We start from the raw sequence: 10286 nt of genomic DNA, 5'->3' as shown, positions 1-10286 counted from the left end.
GTTGGGACCTTTGATTTAATGACCAGTGAGAACTCGAACCTTTGATTTACTGACCTACAAAAGCTGGAACCTTTGATTTTAATGACCAGCGATAGCTGGGACTTTTGAAGAATGTCGCATTTGGAATTTTTGAAAGAAAGTCTAAGCCGAAACTCAAAACTTTTAAGAAGCCCGAGTTAGAACTCAGAACTTTCAAGAAGAACAAACCAATTTGAAAGTTGGATTTAAGAGAACTGGTGTTTGACAAGATTGTAACCCGAAGGTTTGATCGCAAAAATTGGTTGACTTGAAGATCTGAAAATGATTGATTGAACTAGGATCTTAATGAAAGACCGGGTTCAGAAAAAATTTAACTTAGAGATCATGTTTTTGAGGAAGAAATTGGTTCAAAAGGGAATCCAACCCAAGAACCGCAAATTCGAAAAAGAAATTGGTCTAAGAAGGGATTCATCCTAAGACCAACAATTTTGAAGAAAAGAGATCAGTACAAGGACTGACCTTGAGAAATAGGCTTGATCTAAGAACGAGATTTTTGAAAAGTAACCAATGCGAGGACTGGGTTTCGCAAATGAACTTGAACTTTGGTTGAAAATTTTGAGGAATAACTAGTGCGAGGACTGGATTTTGAAAATGGTTCGATCTAAGATTGAAAATTTTGAAAATGACCAGTTCTAGGACTGGGTTCCGACAATGGCTCGATCTAGGATCAAATTTTTTAAAAATAACCAATTTGAAGACTGGGTTTTGCAAAGGATTTAACTTGCAAACTGAATTTGGAAAATAAAATTCTTGATGAAGATTTTGAATTTCAATAGACCATCATAGTTAACTGTATGTGGCCCGCTTTCAGAATTATCCCCTTATCCTGAATGGGTAAATAAAAGAAATTTGAAGAGAGTCAACCTGAAGGTTGAATTTGGAAGGGACCAACCGAAAAGCTGGATTTCGAAGGAAGATCCAACTTAGAAGTTGGATTTGTGAAAGAAAGTTTGAGTCTGAACTCAGTACTTTCAAGAGAAATCAAACCAACTCAAAAGTTGGATTTTTGGAAAGAAAGTCTGAGTAAGAATTCGAAACTTTCAAGGAAAATCAACCTAAAAATTGGGTTTTTTTTAAAAAGAAAGCTCAAGTCAGAACTCAAAACTTTCAAGGAAAATTAGACCAACCCAAAAGTTGGATTTTGGAAAAGAAAACTCGAGTCGGAACTCAAAATTTTCAAGGAAAGTCAAACCAACTTAAAAGTTGAATGTTTTGGAAAGAAAGCTCGAGTCGGAACTCAGAACTTTCAATGGAAAATCAGATCAAATAAAAGTTGGATTTTTTTGGAAAGAAAGCCTGAGTCGGAACTTGAAACTTTCAAGGAAAATCAGACCAACTTAAAAGTTGGATTTGTGAGATATTTGACAAGATTGTAACCCAAAGGTTAGATTGCAAAAATTGGTTGACCTGAAAGGTCTGTTTGGAAAACTGGGTGACCCAAAGATCTAAAAATGATTGATTGAGTCAGGATCTTTAATAAAAGACCGGATCAAAAGAAATTCAACCTAAGAATCACAATTTTGAGAGAAAAATTGGTTAAAAAAGGGACTCAACCTAAGAACCACAATTTTAAGAAAGAAAATGGTTCAAAAAGGGTTCAACTTGTGGGTTGAATTTGGAAAATGAAAATTCTTGATGAAAAATTCTTAATTCATGATTTGAATGGACCATCATAGTTAGTTGTATGTGGTCTGCTTTCAGAATTATCCCCTTATCCTGAATAGGTAAATTTGACGAAAATTAATGATGAAAGGTTTTAATTGATCCTGCCTGCATACAGAATTTCTAAAAAATGCATTTTCATAAAAAAATGCCCCAGCGTAGTGGGGTCTGAAAAGGATAACAAGCAGGAATTTTCAGAGAAAATTATTCATCACAAAAGATATATTGCCTGAGAATTTAGAGAATAACATTATAAAGAAAGTGACACCCAGATATAGGGAAAATTAATGATTTCATTGATGCCTTGGAGAAATGATGACAAATTCGAGCAAAAACAATTGGGGACTACATTGTTCTTACAAAACAATCAAAAGCAAAAATGATAGAAACCAGAGAGCATTGACATTGTCATTTTCTTGAATGATCAAGGAAAGGATTGGTCAGGACTGGAAGCTGCTCCTCTCCTTCATCTGGTATCAAAAACTCTTTGTTAATGTAGTCCTGTACAATATTCTTGAGGACGAAGCAGCGTTCAGTATCGTGCCCCATTGCTTGATGGAACTTGCAGAAATAATATTTCCATTTCCCTACGGTGACAGGAGGATCAACAATCCTTGGAAGTTTGGTCATATCCTTCGTGAGCAGGTATCCAAGAATTTCCTCGATCGGCTGACCTAAAGGAGTAAACTTGCGATCATAACCCTAACCATCACGCTTTATCTTTTCTTGATTGCATGATTTCTGTTGAGTGCTGACCTTTTTCTGAGAGCTGGACTGAACATGCTTGGTTAGGGCAACTTACTGGTCTTCTTCCTTGTCCTCAACAAAAAGGTTCTTATCAATACAGTCTTGAACAATATTTTTAAAGATGAAACAATGATTGGTGTCATGCCCTACTAGCCTATGAAATTTGCAGAATTGATTTTTGAATCTTCCCATGATCGTGGGAGGATCAATGATTCTTGGGAGTTTGACTAATCCTTTGGCCAACATGTATTCAAGGACTTTGTCGAGCAACACATCTAAAGGAGTGAAATCTCGATCATTGCTTCATTCTCTGTGCTTTGGTTTTTCATGATTTTTTTCTTTTTGCTGAGGGCTGGATTGGAAAGGTCTATCATTGTTTTTATAGAACTTTCCATTTTGGCCTTTAGACCCCTTTGAATTGCTGCCATGGTTGCTCTGTTTGCCTTTGTTGTTGCTCCTGTTGAGCTTAGAACTTCCCGTGCTGCTATTGTTGTGGTTGTTAATGATGTTCATAGGGAAGGTGATAGATGTCTTTTCTTCAACGAGAATTTTTTAGAAGCTGGTTTCAGCCTGTTCGGATAATATTTCAACCATCATTCTTTTGAAAAATTAATATATAGCAGAATCAATGTCCTCCATGTCTTTCTGACCCTGTCTTCTGGCAGATTTTAGAGAATCTATCTTTTGCTTGCTACTGCTGCTCTAACTGACACACTGAGATGATGCAATCTTCTAATTCGATATTGTGACAATGTCAAAGCTCTCTGTGGGATAAGAAATGGTTTATACTGAAGAAATTTTGGAAGAAAGAGAGATGATGAAGGAGATATTTGAGAATCAAGTTGGTCATTTAGAAAAGATATCCTATTACCCGGGATTGGGTCATCACGAAAGTTGTGACAATTGTGTTATTACTCCCATAAAGAAAGTAAACAACTAAAAATACGCCTTGTTACCCAAGTGGGGTCACCAACCATGATGAATGAAGATAGAAGATTTTGGGTTGTCAGTTTTCTGCTGAAATGATCGAGATTTATTGGAAAGTATGAAGGAAATAAGGTGAAGAGATTTGAAAATTTGAAATATAGAGATTGAAAATAAATAAAAAAACATTATTTTTTAGAAAAAATAGCAAGCAGGATCAAAATTTGAAAATTCAAGGTCCAGAAGAAGGAAAGAAAAGAAAGATCACCTGAAGTTTTGGAAAACATAGGAGAATTTAGAAAAGGATTTCTAAGCTTTTAGAAAATTGATCAGAAGAAATGAGGAAAGAGGAAATTATACACCTGGATTTTGAAAGTAGAAGGGAAATTTTAAAAGAAATATCCATGGTTTTCAGAAATTTATTCTGAAAAATATAAGGAAATGTAAGAAATAAGTTAACATCACATAATCAAAGCTATACAAACAAGAATGCACAAACAACACTCACTAAAAGGCTGACTCTAAATGCAAACTTTGAAGGAGCTTGTAGGACCTTAATCCTAACTCTAAGGTTTAAATCATCTGATTCTAATCAAGATATGCCGATATACTCAAGCCGAAGCTTGAAGTACGTGGCATAGAAATTTCTTCAGTTCTAAGGTAATGATTTTCCCAACATCCTTGAGCGCCTGCCGATATACCTAGAACTATGGCCCTTAGTACGTGGCAGGGAGGTTTTTAGCCCAAATAAGTGTCCCAGTTGTGAGGCGCTTTCCTGAACTATAGTTTAGTGAGACAACCCACCAACGTGAAGACCGAGACAATATAGGTGGAGATGTTTTTGAAAATATGATCAACATGCAAGAAATCAGATGTCTCTAATGCAAAGTCCTAAAGAGATAGAATTTTAAAAATCATAAAGAAGCATAGACTTGCATACATTATTTGCATTCAATCCCTAGATTGAGAAGGGTTGTATTTCAGACCTAAGTCTAAGTGAGCATGCATAAATCTTTTCAATATGGTCCTACCAAATCATACTTAATACTATATGCATTATGTTAGCTGGGACAGAATCTAGGCTCCAAATGTTTGCATGAAAATGAAGCTGACATTTGTAGAATAATAACTTAGACAATATTAAAACAAGGCAAAGGTCTTAATTCGATTAAATAAAAAACATGTCTCATCACGGTCGCCAAACCTGTGATCGTTGCAAACATTTTCTTTTTCCCCTTCCTTCCTTTTCTTTTTGAGGGAAAAAAGAAAGAGGAGAAGAGAAACCTTTTGCAAGGTCTCACTTGACCTTTTGAAAAAGATGTTTTGAAATTTACTCGCATAAGTTTTGAAATTTTGTGGGAAAATGGAGAGACGGGATTCGCTCGTCGGTATGAGGTTCAACCATTCCTGACGCCTTTACCAAAGGTAATTGAACCAATGATCGAATTCATGCCTTTTGCTTTGCCTAAATTTGTCTGAGAGATTATTCTGAAATCTTAAATGCACATAGAATCAGGCTTGTGCTACGACTTTGAATTTTGAGAAATGTGTATGCGTTTCTTGAAAATATTTTAGAAATTTAGATTTTTCCAAGTGGTTTTGAAAAAAGGGTTTGAAAACATCCTTTTAGAAATATCTTTGAAGTTTAGAAAACAATTTTTGAAAGGTTGAAATTTGAAATAGACTTGAATTTAAAAGCTTGCAATTGAGGATTTGGAAGTTGGATTTAAAATTGAGGCCTTTGAAATCTAAAATTGATTGAAAATTGGAGTTAAACTGATTTTGAATTGAGAATCAAACTCAAAAATCGATTTTAAAATTTGAGATCAGAATTGAACTTGAAATTTGAATTTGGACTTGAATTTGAAATTAAAGTTTGGATTTGAAATAGGAATTTAAATTGAAAAGTTTGAAATTGAAAGGGGAATTGAAATCAAAATTGAATTTACTTTGGATTTTGAAAATGATTTTGAAAATACTTTGAATTTTGCAAATGATTTTGAATTTGAAGTTTGAAATTCAATTTCAAAAAAACTTTTGAATTTACTTCTAGAAAATGGAAAAAGAGATTTTGAAAATCACTTGAAATTTTGAAATAATTTGAAAAGATGGTAAATAATAATGAATGCCTCGAAAGAATTTATTTAAAATTGGTATTTTAAAAACAAATTTCATTCTTTAATAGAATTGAAATAAGATTAAATTTTAACATATTCATGACTATGTTCACAAATATATTTTAATTTAATCTTTATTTAAATTCCAAGAAAGAATAAAATAGATTTTATGCTTTTATTGAATTTAAAGCAAGATTAAATTTTGGTATATTCATGACTATGGCCACAAACATATCTTGATTTAATTTTTACTCTTAATTTTGATAAAAGAGGAAAATGCATTTTTGAAAATATGATGTTTTTCAGAAAGGACCTGAAGTGTAGGTCAAATTTTATTCCATAAAAGATAAAAATCCTAAGTATTGTTCATATTTTGACTATGATCATAAATGCATATCATTTACTTAAGATTATTTACCTCTTATTAGAATTGTGTGCATGCCATTCGTGTTATCCCACTGTGCTTTTTTTTAAAAAAAAATAAGGTAAAAGGGAAATGACAAGCAATTACGAGAATTTAGAATGCAACTATATGCCAATACATTATAATCTAAACAGAAAAGTAAAAATTCTCATTAATATAAAATTATTACAATCTTGAATCGAAATTGAACTATTAAAACTTCCTATTCTAGGAAAGAAAATCATGATCTTCCAAGCTTCCTTGCAATTACAAGATCAACACAAGGCAATAGAAATGCTAAATATAAAAGGAATCGAAAATACTATGTTAAAACCAATATGCATATGATTATGCCTATACTTTTATGAAAATGCATATGCATATATGAAGATGCAATGCCTATGCATGAATAAAATGCATTTGCCTAAGTGCCATGCCTATGCTTATGAAGAAATGCATATGCATATGCATAAGTGTGATGCTTATGCTAAATGAGAAATGCATATACATCTACCTAAGTGTGATGCTTATGCTAAATGAGAAATGCATATGCATCTACCTAAGTGTGATGCTTATGCTAAATGAGAATTGCATATGAGGCATTTGTCCAAGGGTAATGCACATGCTTAATGAGAAAATGCCTAAGAGGATGCATATGCAGTGCTTATGCTAATGAGAGGATGCATATGATGAAGCTTACAATAGAACCTGGGCATGCTATGAGACATGAGATGACATGTTGTTAAGCAGTCTAATGACATTGTAAGAAACCAACTGGCATGCCATAAAGAGTCACATGATATGTTGCTAAGGAATCCAATGACATGTTGTAAGAACCCAATGATATGTTATGGTAATATCATGTGATACGATGTAAAAACATCAAGTGATGTGCTATGAAAACATCCAACAATATACTGTGAAAACATCAAGTAATGTGCTGTGAGAATATCCAGCAATATACTGTGAAAATATCAAATAATGTGTTGTGAATATATCAAGCAATGTACTGTGAAAATATCAAATAATGTGCTGTGAATATATCAAGTGGCATGTTGTGAGCTTATCAAGTTACAACGATCCATAGGAATGCTGTGAATTCTTAAGATGTGAATTCCTAAGAAGTTACAAGATCATGAGAGTGATGTGAATTCATATGAAGTCACAACAACTCGTGGGATGCTGTAAATTCTTATAAAGTTATAGCAACTCATAGGAGTGATGTGAGTTCCTAAGAAGTTACAACAACTCACAGGAATGTTGTGAATTCTTAAGAAATTACAGCAATTCATAGGAGTGTTGTGAATTCCTAAGAAGTTACAACATCATGAGGGTGCTGTGAATTCATATGAAGTCACAACAACTCGTGGGATGCTGTGAATTCATATGAAGTTACAACAACTCATAGGAGTGTTGTGAGTTTACAACAAAACCTGAAAGTGTTGTGTTGAATGTGTGAGTGTGAAGAAGTGAAGTACAAGTATTAATATGAATACCAAACGGTGAATATACACTAACAACAACCAGAATACAACAACAAATCGATCTTTCAACATTGATTTTATACAACCAATCAACCTCAACAAATTGAATTCCCACAACAATCCAAATTATTCGATTGATTCATCACAGCACAACAACTCGATGAATCACCTTAAACAATAGCAAGTCAATTTGCGGCAGAATAGATTTCAACAGCATTTACCCAATGTATCTCACACAATATCAACAAATTGGTTTCAACCACATTAACAGATGGAATTCAGCACATTAAACATCAACTAGTAAAAGACCAATGCAAAATAAGCATCAATAGTAGCATCTCCACCACCATCGATTTGTATTTGTGAGTTCCACATAAGCAACATCTTTATAGGCACACAGAATGCACTACAACAAAGCAGTAGATTAGCGACGACCACATTCTGTCGCTAATCCGTCGCTAACATGGTTAGCGACGGATTAGCGACAACGAGGCGACAATATGCTTACGTCGCGAATATTTCGACGCTAACTGGCAACGGAATTATTCTGTCGCCAGGTCCGTCGCTAATTGCGACAGAATAACGAGCACTATATTCCGTCGCCAATCCGCCGGTACTAAACGGCGACCACGGCTTGGCAACGGATTTACTTCCGTCGCTATGCCGTCGCTAGATTACTATGAATAGCGACGGATGGTTCCGTCGCTAATCCGTCGCAAACACAAAAAAAAATAAAAAAAAAATTATTTGAAAATTAAATACCGAGAACTGTACAATTTCTATTTCCTGTACAATTTATATTTCCTGTAAATAAAAAACAAATCATACAAAAAAATTCATATAACAAGAATCTACAACAATTAATCGTTCCACCTTAAAATTAAGAAGTTTAATTATTTACAATTCAACAATTACAATTAGGAAAAATAAAAAAAATAGAACTTCTTCAACACAGTCCTCTAATCATCGCCAAGATTTTGTGCGTCTTCTTGTTCATTGTCTTTATCTGTCCCTTCAGCTCCACTACGCTGATTATCGCTAGCAGCCTACACAAGAAAAGAACAATCAGTATTGATAAACAAAATATAATGAAATAAATTACACACTATATGTGATTCTATCATGTGCTCATGTGTGATCTAAGGCAATAAAAAAACTCTATATGTGATTCTATCATGCTCATATGTGCTCTAAGGCAGACAAAAAGTTTTATATATATATATATATATATATATATATATATATATATATATATATATATATATATATATATATATGTTATTCTATCATGCTCATATGTGTGCTAAGGCAGTCAAAAAATTGAATATGTGATTATAGCATGTTCATATGTGTTCTAAGGCATCTAGAAAAACTCTATATGTGATTCTACCATGCTTAGATGTGCTTTAAGGCAGGCAAAAAACTATATATGTGATTCGATCATGCTCGTATGTGTGCTAAGGCAGTAAAAAAATTGAATATGTGAATATAGCATGCTCATATGTGCTCTAAGGCAGGCAAAGCAAAAAATTTTATATGTGATTCTATCATAAATGATATATAACATGTTCATATGTGTTCTAAGGCAGTAAAAAAACTCTATATGTTATTATAGCATGCTCATATGTGTGCTAAGGCAGTCAAAAAACTGAATATGTGATTATAATATGCTCATATGTGTTCTTAGGCAGTCAAAAAACTGAATATGTGATTATAACATGCTCATATGTGTTCTAATGCAGTCAAAAAAACTTTATATGTGATTCTATCATGCTCATATGTGTTCTTAGGCAGGCAAAAAAACTTTATATGTGATTATAGCATGCTCATATGTGCTCTAATGCAATAAAAAAACTCTATATGTTATTATAGCATGCTCATATGTGCTCTAAGGCAGTCAAAAAACTGAATATGTGATTATAACATGCTCATATGTGTTCTTAGGCAGGCAAAAAACTGAATATGTGATTATAGCATGCTCATATGTGTTCTAATGCAGTCAAAAAAACTTTATATGTGATTCTATCATGCTCATATGTGCTCTAAGGCAGACAAAAAGTTATATATATATATGTGATTCTATCATGCTCATATGTGTGCTAAGGCAGTCAAAAAATTGAATATGTGATTATAGCATGTTCATATGTGTTCTAAGGCATCTAGAAAAACTCTATATGTGATTCTACCATGCTCAGATGAGCTTTAAGGCAGGCAAAAAACTATATATGTGATTCGATCATGCTCGTATGTGTGCTAAGGCAGTAAAAAAATTGAATATGTGAATATAGCATGCTCATATGTGCTCTAAGGCAGGCAAAGCAAAAAAATTTATATGTGATTCTATCATAAATGATATATAGCATGTTCATATGTGTTCTAAGGCAGTAAAAAAACTCTATATGTTATTATAGCATGCTCATATGTGTGCTAAAGCAGTCAAAAAACTGAATATGTGATTATAATATGCTCATATATGTTCTTAGGCAGTCAAAAAACTGAATATGTGATTATAGCATGCTCATATGTGTTCTAATGCAGTCAAAAAAACTTTATATGTGATTCTATCATGCTCATATGTGTTCTTAGGCAGTCAAAAAAACTTTATATGTGATTCTATCATGCTCATATGTGCTTTAAGGCAGACAAAAAAACTTTATATGTGATTATAGCATGCTCATATGTGCTCTAATGCAATAAAAAAACTCTATATGTTATTATAGCATGCTCATATGTGCTCTAAGGCAGTCAAAAAACTGAATATGTGATTATACCTGAGAGGGACCTGGAATCGAAGATCCCCTATCCTGAACAGCGGCCTTGATCTCATTTCGGAGAAAGGGGGCGACGGTGTATTGGAAGTAGTTATTCAGTGATTCATTAATGATCTAGCGTACATCATCACCGGAAAGA

Source organism: Nuphar pumila, chromosome 1 (genome assembly GCF_984573655.1).
Source record: "Nuphar pumila chromosome 1, dmNupPumi1.hap1.1, whole genome shotgun sequence".
In the NCBI taxonomy this organism is placed as follows: domain Eukaryota; kingdom Viridiplantae; phylum Streptophyta; class Magnoliopsida; order Nymphaeales; family Nymphaeaceae; genus Nuphar; species Nuphar pumila.
Note: the sequence above shows the minus strand (reverse complement) of the source record.